A 13245-nucleotide genomic window follows, 5' to 3' on the forward strand; every position below is an offset into this window, starting at 1 on the left:
TTATAGCTGTAGAGCTGTGGACTTGTTTCTGTCTGTACTCCCAGGCAAACCATCGACCTCATCAGTATTCACTACTGGTTAGAGAGCAAGATGCTTCTGAGGGATTCCCGCACTACCTGCCTTGGCCCCCTCTGTCTGCACTCTTAAGCTGTGGGCCATTTCCTCAAACATGCTATCCACGTGACATTCAGCCTTGCGGATGCACTGCAGTCTCGTCAGCTGCTGCTCAAGCTCCAAAATCTGGAACTTATGCTCCCCTAACTGATGGTACTTTCTGCACCATGATAGCCCAAGACACGAGAAGTGTTCTGGGGTTCCCACATAGCACAGGACATGCATTCGACTGGACTGAGATTTGATCAGATGAAAGGAAGTTGCCATAATAGGAGTCTTGAATTATGTAGAGGATGGTAAAAGTTTGGGATTCTTTTCCACAAATGGCAATTGATGCAAGGTCAATTGTTAATTTTAAACATGATATTAATAAATTTTTGTTGACCAAAGATATTAAGGGATTCAAGGCAAAGTCAGGTATATGGAGTTAAGTCGCAGATCAGCCATGATCTCACTGAATGGCAGAACAGGGTCACGGGCTAATTCGCGGGCCATGGCCTGTTCCTGTCCCTATGTTCCTATCTGCTAAATATTTTCTCAAAAATGATATCTACGTTTTAATATTTGTACTCAATGATCTTTGCATTATAGTTCCATCAGAGCGTAAATACATATTTATTTTAATTATGTGATTGTGTGTGTCAGTGTAACTGGTGCCAAATAGATGAGCATAGGTGGGAAGGCTAGGGTTTCATAATATTCCACAGGCACCATTCTGCGGTCAGGCTTTGATTTAGAGTGGAGAGTGAAGGCACTTTTCATGTGATCCTCTCATTAAATTGTTGAGGTTTATGCTAATTAATTATGTTTTGGTACTATTTTTCATGTATTCAGTGCTAGGAATCCATGAAGCTATTCAGTGACCATTTAAAACAGCACTACTTTGAAGGTCCTTCAGCCATTTTGGACATGGCACTCTTAAAGGAAAATGCCACCATTTGATGCATGGCTTGGATTGCTATTGTTTATTCAATTGTTCTTCATTACTTTGTTGCAGATTTTGGTTTTGACTTTTTTTGGGGTCATGATTTTATCCCAATGTGTAATTTAAATTGCTGCAGCTTCAGTTCTGAAGCTGGGATCCTACTGGGTTTATCTCTTTATTTGCTAATTTTGAAAGAAGAAAACACAAATTCTTAAATTATCACTCCATCTATAGCTCAAAATAGACATAGAATAGTTGGAAATTTGTTTATGCATTGCTAGTGAGACAGTCAGATAAAGCGTGGAATCTCATAGTCTTTCAGAAATATACCACAACTAAGACAGTTCTGACAGCAGCTGTCAACATGACCAGCATTGCCAAATTTTGCCAACTACAGTGCAGTAATGCAAGCGGCCAGATTAACTGTTTATCTACTTCCCAAGGAATGCAGACTTTGGTAGGTTTCCCCAAAAAATGTGCGGGGCATTATTAATAATACACGTGTTATCATGTAGATTTCTATCCCAATCTCACAGCCTTCATGAACAGAATGGGGTTCCATTTCGAAAATCTGCAGTTGGTCATATATTTGTGCTTTATCCTGAATGTCTAATTGCAAAATGTTCATGTAGGAAGTAACTGACTTTCACAACTTAACCCAAATAGGCAGGGCAACCTTGTGTTAATACAGTAAAGCTCAAGTACAAAAGAGTTGCAATATGTACTGAAAAAATACCGAAACTGTGGCTCTCAGAAGAGCTGAGAAGTTGCAATCTTGAATACGATTGAATATGCAATGAAAAGGAGATGATGGAGATGTATATAATCTTGGCCCAAACATGGACAAAAGAGCTGAACTCAAGAGGTGAGGTGAGGTGAGATTGATTGCCCTTGACATCAAGGCTGCATTTGACTGAGTGTGGCATCAAGGAGTCCCAGGGGAACTGAAGTCAATGGGAATCAGGGGAAAACTCTCCACTGGTTGGAGTCATACCTAGCACAAAGGAAGATGGTTGTAGTTGTTGGAGGTCAGTCATCTCAGCTGTGGTACATCGTTTCAGTTCTTCAAGGTAGTGTCCTAGGCCCAACCATCTTCAGCTGCATCATCAATGACCTTCCTTCCATCACAAGGGATGTACACTGATGATTGCACAAAGTTCACAAGTCCTCAGATACTGAAGCAGTCCATGTCCAAATGCAGCAAGACCTGGACAATATCCAGGCTTGGGCTGACAAGTGGCAAGTAACATTCATGCCACACAAGTGCCAGGCAATGACCATCTTCAAAAGAGAATCTAATCATCTCCTCTTGACATTCAATGGCATTACCAACGCTGAATCCCCCACTATCAACATCCTGGGGGGGTTACCATTGATAGAAACTGAACTGGACTAGCCATATAAATACTATGATTACAAAAGCAGGTCAGAGGCTAGGAATTTTGTGCTGAATAACTCACCTCCTCACTCCCCAAAGCCTGTTCACCATTTACAAGGCACAAGTCAGCAGTGTGATGGCATGCCCTCCACTTGCCTGGATAAGTGCAGCTCCAACAATACTCATGAAGCTTGACACCATCCAGGACAAAGCAGCTCACTTGACTGGCACCCTATCCACCACCTTCAACATTCATTTCCTCCACCACTGATGCACAGTGGCAGTAGTGTGTACCATCTACAAGATGCATTGCAGCAACTCACCAAGGCTCCTTCAACAGCACCTTCCAAGCCTGCAACCTCTACCACCCAGAATGACAAGGGCAGCAGACAGATGAGACCACCACCTGGAAGTTCTTCTCCAAGCCACACACCATCCTGACTTGGAACAATATCGTTGTTCCTTCACTGTCGCTGGGTCGAAATCCTGGAACTCCCTTCCTAACAGCTCTGTGGGTGTTCCTACAACACATGGACTGTAGCAGTTCAAGAATGCAGCTCAACACCACATTCTCAAGGGCAATTAGGGAAGGGCAATAAATGATGTCTAGCGAGCAATGCCTGCATCCCATGAACAAACGAAAAAAAGGATTCATCAACTGTCACCATTATAATTCAGAGTAGTTTGTTTAACTAAACATACAGACAATTAAATGTCTATCCGAACTTGTGGAAACATTTAGTTAACATAAAAAATGTAATGCAACATTTGGAGCAGATAATGTAATTTATTATTTATTTTAAAAGAAGGACCCAGGTTTTTTAGACCCAGGTTTTCTAAACATCTAGTTCAAGTAAGCAATAAATTACTCTGACATTATCTTATTTTCAGTCAGCATTCCTCTGAAACTATGCCCTGGATTTTGCATTAAAAATAATAGTAAAGCTATCAGCTCATACCATTACCAAATGTTAAATCTGACATCAATATCCGACAACTGCAAATGTGCAGTTAAAAGCAGAAATCAGGATATTACTATCCGACTTGCCATTCTCCTCCAGAAGCCGTGCTATCACAGTAACTTGCCGAGAGATTTAGCATTAAAACACATGGAAAAGTGTGAAGTTTCGGTACTTATGTGATAGATACTAAACTCACCAGAAAAAAATTAAGTCTTATCTATTGAAACATAATTGAATTTTTAACCATTTGATAAGCTTTAATTACTGCCAGACAATTTTCTGGCAGTGAAAATTATCTTAAGTCTTATTCCTTCAAATTTAAATTATTGTTGGAGATTTTAAAAACCTAAAACCATTTTTTTTTCTTTCTGACATTTTTCTCTCTCTCTTAAATCTCATTTTTCTTTCCCTCTCTTTATTTTGCTTTCAGTATATGGCTTAACATTGAATTTAATATTGTAACTTAGACTTCCTAGGACACGGTGTCTCAAAAAGGATTCTTCAATCTGTTTAAGCAAGTAAGAAATCTTGTCTACTTCATCCCTGAGGAACAGTGGAACCATTTTCAAGTTAGGAACCCGATTTCCTAATGGGCAGGCTTTGCAGAGTCTCTTTTCCAGAGCAATGGCATTAGCATCACCAACAGCACCCCCCCACCCAGACTCTCTAACAAATTAGGGAGGATGTGCATTTGATGCATCTTTCTATCAAAGGATGAATTTCTGATTAAAGCAACCATGCCAGGGATTACAAGGGCACACCAGGACTTGGATTTTGGAGGCTGTGGAAACACAGGAATTTAGAGGAGACCTGAGAAGATCTCCCCCAAGTCTCTCATTCTTAAAGGAAATCCTGCTGCAAGACCTGAAGGGCTACAGTGAAGTAATCTCTCCTAAGAGCAGGAGGCAGACTTCTTCAAACAAGCAATCTTGGATGGAAGGGGCCAAGGAAGTCAGCTGTAGAAACATGGTCCCTCCAACCTGGAAACAGTGCACCAAGAGGGCCCAGGGTATGAGGAGTGTCTGACAGGTGAGTGGCATAATACTTCCAGATACCAAGCTCCACAATCAGCTTTCATAGGGAAGATGGTGCCGTATGGTAATGTCACTGGACTAGTAATCCAGAGGCCCAGGCTGATGCTCTAGGAACATGGGTTCAAATCCCACCATGACAGCCGTGGGAGATTAAATTCAATTCATAAGATCTGGAATTGAAAGCTAGTCTCAGTAATGGTGACCACGGATCATTATCATCGATTGTCGTAAAATCCCATATGGTTCATTAATGTCCTTCAGGGAAGAAAATCTTCCATCCATCCTGGGTCTGGCCTACACGTAACTCCAGACCCACAGCAGTGTAGTTGACTCTTAACTGCCCTGTGAAATGGTTTAGCAAGCCAAGGGAAATTAGAGATGGGTAACAAATGCTGGTCTGGCCAGTGATGTCCCCATTCCGTGAAACGAAGAAGAAAAAAAATTTGCCTCTACAGCATGTCTCAAGTCAACACAACTTGCAGTCCTCTTTCTCTAGGCACCTCATATCTCCATCCAAACAGCCAACACTCACCTTTTGCACTCTCTCAACCATGCTCCACAGTGAAACGGTGTGCTTCCCTCCTTTCAACAAAAGCCATTATGAACACACACCTCTCTCCCTGGAGACCACACTATTTGACAAGAGGCAGAGACCCGACAGCGGTGTAGCCCTCCAGTGACAGACACCCTGTCAGCCATTGGCAGTGCATCCCACCTGTTCCAGTGGGAAGGAGCTGTAGTGTCAGTTGGCCACATGTGTCAGCAGCGACATGCCTGAAGCACTGGTACTGACACATATTGAGAGAACTGCTCCTCTGCCTGTAGATCTCATGCTGGGATCTCACCACCTTCCAGCTGGATCTCAGTGTCCATCCCATCTGCCCTCTGGAGGAGCGCGTGATTATGGAGAAGGCAGCTGCTCCTGCTGAAGCTGGTGGCAGTGGTCTGGCTTCTATTCTTGCCCCTCAGGAGAGGTCAAAAATGAAGCTGCATAAGCAGCTCACATGCTGTGTTGAGGGCTGGTAACAGGGATGTGCATTAGTGACCTCAGCTTGCGCACTTCTCTGAAATAGAACAACCACTCCACTGTCTGCAAAAATCTCTTCCACCCTTTTGGTGGACGGCTCTACTCTTGGGTTGTCTTTCATCTATTGTCCTTTCATAAAATGGAAGCCTAAGCAGAAACTTCACTTGCAGCAGAGTTGAAGTCAAGTCACACTGCTTGAGAATCTACTTCCACTAACATTGCCTGACTCTGCCCCTACCTCCACCCATCAGCTGCTGAAATGCTCATTTGTGTATATGTTACCTCTAGACTTGACTAGTCCAATGCACTCATGGTCAGCCTCTCATCTTTTACCCTATAAAAACTTGACCTCATCCAAAACTCTGCTGTCCACATCCTAACTCACACCAAGTACCATTCACAAACTACTCCTGTGCTCACTGACTTGCACTGGCCCTGATCTAACAATGCCCTGATTTTAAAATTCTCATTTCAAATTCCTCCCTGGGCTTGCCCCTCCCTATTCTGTTACCTCCTCCAGCCCCTCTGTGATCTCTTCACTGCTTTAATTCTGTCCAGTTGGTTCTGTGGCTTGATGTCAATTTTTTTTTGCTAATGCTGCTGTGAAGCTACTTTTGACAATGTTAAAGGTGCTATGTAAATGCTGGAAAATGTTGATGCTCTTAAAGAAGGCGAGCAGGTAAAATAAAACAGGTTAAAATTAGATCAGACATGATCTTATTGAATGGCGGAGCAGGCTCAACTGCTCCTGCTCCTAGTTTGTATGTAAGACTCAATACTAGAAACCTGAATTAAAAACCAGTAAATTCTGAACATATACACAGCTCAGTAGGATGCAAGGGAGAAAAATAGATCCACATTAAAGTGCACCCTTCTACTGCAGCTTTCAAACAATGACAGACCTCCTGCGCTTTTTCAATTTTATTTCTTTGTGTTCCGCTGGAAGTGAGGGAGTCACACTCAGGTTTCAAGACAAAGAATTAAGAGGCCACAAGACCCAAGGGCCAGTTAGAGTAGCAGGCTGCAGAGTGGCAGGATTCACTTGGAATGCAAACAAGTTCTGCAGTACAGTTGCCTTCACACATCAAAATCAACCCAACAGGTGTAGAGTTTTGAGTGGGTCATAAATCCAAAGTGGACTGTGTCCACTCTAACACTCTGCCTTTTTGAAGGAAGGTTAACATTTATGGAATTAAATAAAAACAAAATGCTGAAAGCACTCAGCAGGTCAGGTAGCATGTGTGGAGAAAGTTAGGGTTAACATTTCAAGTCTTTTTCGTTATGAACTTTCTTCCAGAAGCATTAACTAACCATACCCTCTACTCAGATTTTCAGAAAGTACAGTTCACGTGCGACATGTTTTCATCTTGACCACATGGCTAACAGCTCGTGGAGATACTAAATCAATAGCTTCACTTATGGATTAGTTCTCGCACCATTGCTTTATAATCTGTTCATAAATGATCTGCATGTGTCTAGATCTCAGATCTTCCTCTATGCTGATGATAGAACTGTTGCTGAGTTATTATTACAATCTGGAAACCACACTCACTGATGATATAAAACTTATGGTGCAGTACTGCCTGAAATTGCAGCTTCAACCAAGTACCACAAAGGGTGCATCTTATATTTTTCATTTGCACAATGCTTCTCATGTACTCACCATCCTCCTAAAAGCTTAACATGATGCTCATCCTGATTTATTGGAGGTCACCTTCGACCAATAATATACAGACATCTTCCCCTGATAACTGTTGAGAAAGACAGAGCTGACTGCCAAAGTTGCTGACTCTGCCTGGGTAACAAAAGCCTCCACTTTATGTTTCTCTGCTCTTATACTCTTACTATTTATTCAGTCGTGGAATAATGCGGTCCAATTTGGGCTCGTTCGCCAGACACAATACTGATGAATACTCAACTGCATGGTACCATGGCCTGTTGTGTCGAGCTTGTTATAGTTTAGTTCCCTCTGTTAATAACCAGTCCCTTGCATTACAGCATCACCATTTGTGTGTAACTTTGTGACAAAATCATGTTGCAAACTCACTCTGATTTGTTCTATCGAACTCCTCGAGGGACCCAACATGATAATCATTTCCTGATTCCTTCGACTATTCCTTATCAATTAGCTGGCATGAAGAGTGGACAGCCACTGCGCCCATAAGTTACATGATCTCCGGTTTTACAGATAATCCAGGATTCAAGTCATAGTTCCAGTTGCACTGAACAGGGGCACTTTGCCTCACATCTTCAAACCAATGGGGCCTTGAGAAGGACAAATTTGCCTTGCAGACAAATGCAAAACATGTCCCACATCACTGAAACAAAAAAAAACAGAAATACTCAGCAGGTCTGCAAACATCTGTGGAGAGAGAAACTGGTTGATGAATTTTCATGAAGACGTCACTGAACCGATTAACTTGCTGGCCCGCAGACATCGATAATAAAGCGGTGAAATGACTGCATACATGAAGTAAATAAAATCTAGTTTCTCTCGATTGAGGTGAATTTACGAAGTGTGAGATATTGAACGCTCACTGGGCCACACCGAGGCAGCCGGAACCTGGGTTTAAAAAAAACCTTACATCGTTCTTTCCGGATTTGCAAGATTGAACTTTCCTAATACAATAAGGCGGAGTTTCTCAAAGCTTGCAATTTGACAAAAAAAGTTCCGAAACAAGAAGCAAAAAAAACCCCCACAATACCGGAGAGGTTCGCTGGATTGGAGTTAAACTTCACTGTTTCTCGAAGAATATTGTTTCTCTGCCGTCCCTACACCGCCCCCACCACGACGATTGGAACATCTTTGTACTCGGCTCGCTGGGAAGTTTCTTGAGCCTGCGCTGAAGTGACGCTCCCTGGGGTGAGGTGGACGCGCTCCCGGAGACAGCATCGGCTGACACTGAGTTCAGTTTACCGTGTAAGTGTGGTAGAATTTGGAGACTCCTAGCCTCATGTAGCATAGATTTTGTCCGTCTGTCCAGGAAAGAGTCTGACATCGCACTCTTCACAAAATAATATTTATTTCCTAAGTAGGGAAGAAACCTGACTCAGTTTAGGCGGCTATTCTTGGCACTTGGCAGGTGTAGTCTTTGTACCAGGGTGGATGAGGTAGTGTTAGAGAGCTCAAAGGAGTTGGTGTCTGAGGAAAAAGTGTTGACTCTGGGCCATTCTGCTATTGACGCCTTGTGTTCACTTTGTCAATCTGCAAACGATATCAACGAACTCACTGAATCAACCAGTCGTGTGAATGTCCAAACATGAAAATACGCTCACTCTGCTCGTGCTTCATGCGAACTCCGAAGGTTGTCAGTGAATTGTGAATATCATTCTCCATCCTCCTGTAACTTGTTGAAATTTAGAATTTTAGAAAAACGTGTACATCCTGGGTAACTTTACACTTGTTACAATTGGCAGATTTTTAAGCGAATGGTGACTAAATTAATTTGAGTCAGACATCCAGCTCGGAAGGCATTTTTAAAATCTGCAAAATACAGTGTAGGCAATCATTTACAGAATTAATATGGAATTATTAAGTGAGTTTATTTCTAATTTGAACAATAAATGAGTGTAATATACAGTAGTTTAAATATACTCCTATAACATTACCATCAGTCTCTTAAATGAATTATCCTTTTACATTTGACCTCCAAAAGAATGCTTCCTGACACTAAAAATGCATAATTCTAATATTTCGTCGATAAACACTCGATTTAATAGCATTGTGAAATTTATGTAGAATATAAATTCTCAGATTGTTCACTGGCACAACATCTAATTTATCATTTGTACCTTGTGTTTTCACGTCAGTTTTCACAAAAACTTGCAGCTTTTAATAATGGTACTAATTATTGTCACTTGACTCAGCCTTTTATGAAATTAATGTTCTCTAAGTTTGTATTAAAACAAGTTTAGATTAATATAATGCATATTTGAGATAATTATGCTTACGTACAGCATTTAAAGGAATGTTTATTTATGTGTGCTACTCAAAAGTGTCTCCTGCTGCAAGTTGCATCCCCTGGTAACAGTTCAGACTCTTTAATTATAATGATTATGAAAAGTTCTATTCAGGCTTAAAATGGTCCATTGACCAGACCTGGTTTTAATCACTTGTGAAACATATGGCTATGTAGAGCATCAGTTGCAGATAAGGGATTTCTTCCAAAATTAATTGTTCTGTTGCATGTGAGGTAGCGGTTATGCACTGACAGAAAGTCATATGACTTTTATAATTATGCATTGCAATGGTTCCGTTGTAGCCTCTATTCCCTCTACTACTTTCTGATGTACTTTCTTTGATATTTACCATTTCTGCAGTTTTCATAATGGTATATAGAGCACAACGAAAAATAGATTAGTGTAGGTTGTGCAGGTGGGGTTGAATGGTTGTAGAGCATAATCTTAAATACTTTGGTTTCTCTGGCTTATCTTTGGAGTGTACTTTATTTTGTTTTTTCTGTTTCTGCCTTTCTGTCAGCATCACTCTCTATCCCCGACATATCTTTGCAGTCATGATACATCTATCTATACCATTCATGTGATTATTTGCAATCCTGCTAGGTTTTAATATATTGGAAAATATTCTGTAAATGAAAACAATATACTATCTGTAAGAATCCTTCTATTCAGAGGTGGAGATGGAAGCAGTGATATATCTAATTGCCAATCAAGTTTAAAAAGGATGCAGATACCTCAAACTAAGTATTCCTAAGAGAATGACTCAGACAGTGGAAAGTGGCAGTGTCTGGAATAGTAAATAACAACACTAGTGGCTTGATAAACATAAATTGCCTTAAAAATTGCTTGTATAGACATCCCAATGATGGGTTTCTAGTTGAGTGTGGTCAGCAAGTCCTGCTACAGTTTAAATGGCTAGTCTTGCAATCAGTTATTAAAATATTACTGTTTCGGAATAAGAAAATAAATCTTTTGATAGTGTTAAAAAAGCAAGATAGGCCAGAAATTACTTTTGTTGATTATAATGGATGAATGTTTAACATTGTTAAATCACTTTATCTGGCTTGATCTCTCTGTTAAAATAGCAAAGGAACCATAAGATGAGCATCAGATAATCGGATGATTAAGGAGAGACAGTAGCATAGTGGTACTGTCACTGGGCTAGTAAACCAGAGACCCAGGCTAATGCTTTGGAGTTCAATTCCCATCATGGCAGCAGGTGGAATTTAAATTCTGAATTTAATTTCACCTGCCGCCGTGATGGAAGCTAGTCTCAGTGGGGGCCCTTCCATTAGCTTTTTGGCTCTGTAACCTTCCACCTTTTTCTTTGCTGATCTCCTTGTGGATGTATTAGCTCCTTCTGGTGACTAGATGTGTAAATGAGGGTAGTGCAGCTGATGTAGTCTATATGGATTTCAGCAAAGCCTTTGACAAGGTCCCACATGGAAGACTTTTATAAAGAAGGCAAATGCACATGGGATACAGGGTAATTTGATTAGGTGGATTCAAGATTGGCTTAGTTGTAGGAGACAGAGGGTGAAGACAGAAGGATGCTTTAGTGACTGGAAGCCAGTGTCCAGTGGCGTACCACATGGATCTGTGCTGGGTGCCCAATTATTTGTCATTTATATAAACGATACAGATGACTGTGTAGGGGTAAGATTAGTAAGTATGTGGATGACACAAAGATTGACCGGGTGGTAAACAGTGAGATTGTGTGTCTTGGGCTACAGGAAGATACAGACGGGATGATCAAATGGGCAGATAAGTGGCAGATGGAATTTAACCCTGAAAAGTGTGAGGTGATACACTTTGGAAGGAGTAATTTGACAAGGAAGTATTCAATGAATGGCATGATACTAAGAAGTTCTGAGGAACAAAGGGACCTTGGCGTGTGTGTCCATAGATCTCTGAAGGTGGAGGGGCATGTTGTTGGGGTGGTGAAAAAGGCATATGGGACACTTGCCTTTATCAATCGAGGCATAGATTACAAAAGTAGGGAGATCATGTTGGAGTTGTATAGAACCTTGATGAGGCCACAGCCGGAGTACTGTGTGCAGTTCTGGTCGCCACATTATAGGAAGGATATGATTGCACTGGCTGGGGTGCAGAGGAGATTCACCAGGATGTTGAAACATTTAAGTTATGAAGAGAGGTTGGATAGACTTGGGTTGTTTTTGTTGGAGCAGAGAAGACTGAGGGGCAACCTGATGGAGGTGTACAAGATTATGAGGGGCATGGATAGGGAGCAGCTGTCCCCCTTGGTTGAAGGGTCAGTCACGAGGGGACATAAGTTCAAGGTGAGGGGCAGGAGGTTTAGGCGGGATGTGAGGAAGAACTGTTTTACTCAGAGGGTGGTGACGGTTTGGAATGCACTGCCTGGGAGGGTGGTGGAGGTAGGTTGCCTCTCATCCTTTAAAAAGTACCTGGATGAGCACTTGGCACGTCATTACATTCAAGGCTATGGGCCATGTGCTGGTAAATGGGATTAGGTAGGTAGGTAGGTCAGGTGTTTCTCACATGTTGGTGCAGACTCGAAAGGCCGAAGGGCCTCTTCTGCACTGTGTGATTCTGTGGGGTGCTGGAAGATATCCAGCTATTTTCCCAAAGTTTTCTAAATTAGCTCTGCTGACTGCTTTCTGTCACAAGGCACTGTGAGGATCATTGTAGATTTGCTCTAGCTTGTAGCTAGTGGAAGAAATCTTCCCAGCTGCTTTTCCCTCACAAAATCCAAACTGAAATTGAGCCACACCTGCATTTCACGTGGTGAAGGATAAGGTTAGTATTTTCTCTGCTTAACAGAAGTCCTGACTAACATGCATTTACTTTGGCCCTCAGAGTGGAAAGTTGCAACCTACCTAAGTCCAAATCTGCAGCTTCCTCTGTCTGTTCTAAACTTGAATTGTTTGCTTCTGTCAGCAAACACACGCAGATAAATTAAACAAAGAACATGCTAACCAAGGCTGACACTGAATCACTATATTTCAATGTGGCATGTTTTAGAGGGTTTAAACAGAAATGCAAACAAATTATTTTACCTTTAACAGAACTCTTTGATTCTGTAACTCATATGAATAATTTCTATCATTTCTATTGAGAAGAGATTTGATGGAGGTGTTCAAAATAATGAGGAGCCTGGACAGAGAAGATAGGGAGAAAATGTTTCTGTTGGTGGAATAATCAAGACCCAGAGGACACCAATTTAAGGTGACTGGCAAAAGAAGCAAGGAAAATATGAGGAAAGTTTTTACACAGTGAATGGTTTTCCTTGGGCTGGCATGGACAAGATGGGCTGAATGGCCTCCTTCTGTGCTGTAACTTTTCTATGATTAGAATCTGGAATGCACTGCATGGGTATGTGGAAGAGGCAGATTCAGTTGAGGTCTTCAAAAGAGAATTAAATAATTATATGAAGAGAGAAAATATACAGCGCTGCGGGGAAATGGTAGGAAATGAGGCCAAGTGAGTTGTTCTTGCTTAGAGCCGGCATGGACACAACAGGCCGAATGGCCTCCTGTCCTGTAACTATTCTATGAATTACAACACAAAAGAGAAGCCCAGTTAAATGGCTTGATCTCTTATGCAGAAAGTATTTTGGAAGGGTTTAAGATACCACTTAAGCAGATTCTGTGTTAGATTTTCTCCAATTATTCCTGATCTTTCACCGCAGCAATGACAACAGTGATGAGTAAAGTAGCAGGCTTCAGCGTGGCAAAATTGGTGTATAGGCAAACATGTGACAGATGAGGTCTAATATTGAGAAAGATGGTGGGGGAGTAATATAAGCTAAATTATTCAATTTTAAAGTTGTGCAGAAGCATTCAGACCTGCCATTCTCTTATACA

At 41.4% G+C, this 13245-nt stretch overlaps 1 protein-coding gene and 1 long non-coding RNA gene across 5 annotated transcripts in view; one reads left to right on the forward strand and one right to left on the reverse strand.

Moving 5' to 3' along the window:
• LOC121282528 overlaps window positions 1-8252 on the reverse strand; it is a 124679-nt gene extending 116427 nt beyond the window's left edge. For all 3 annotated transcript variants that reach the window (XR_005944059.1, XR_005944057.1, XR_005944058.1), the window contains exons 1-2: window positions 8146-8252; window positions 7488-7758 (exon numbers count right to left, since the gene is read on the reverse strand). This is a non-coding gene — a long non-coding RNA (uncharacterized LOC121282528). The remainder of the gene's footprint in view (window positions 1-7487; window positions 7759-8145) is intronic.
• xkrx (XK related X-linked) overlaps window positions 8005-13245 on the forward strand; it is a 43920-nt gene continuing 38679 nt past the window's right edge. Inside the window, exon 1 of one of the 2 annotated variants that reach the window (XM_041196255.1) lies at window positions 8005-8745. The gene's annotated coding sequence lies outside the window, so the exon portion shown is untranslated. The remainder of the gene's footprint in view (window positions 8746-13245) is intronic. The other variant, XM_041196254.1, reaches the window with a different exon arrangement.

This window comes from Carcharodon carcharias, chromosome 9 (genome assembly GCF_017639515.1).
Source record: "Carcharodon carcharias isolate sCarCar2 chromosome 9, sCarCar2.pri, whole genome shotgun sequence".
In the NCBI taxonomy this organism is placed as follows: Eukaryota; Metazoa; Chordata; class Chondrichthyes; order Lamniformes; family Lamnidae; genus Carcharodon; species Carcharodon carcharias.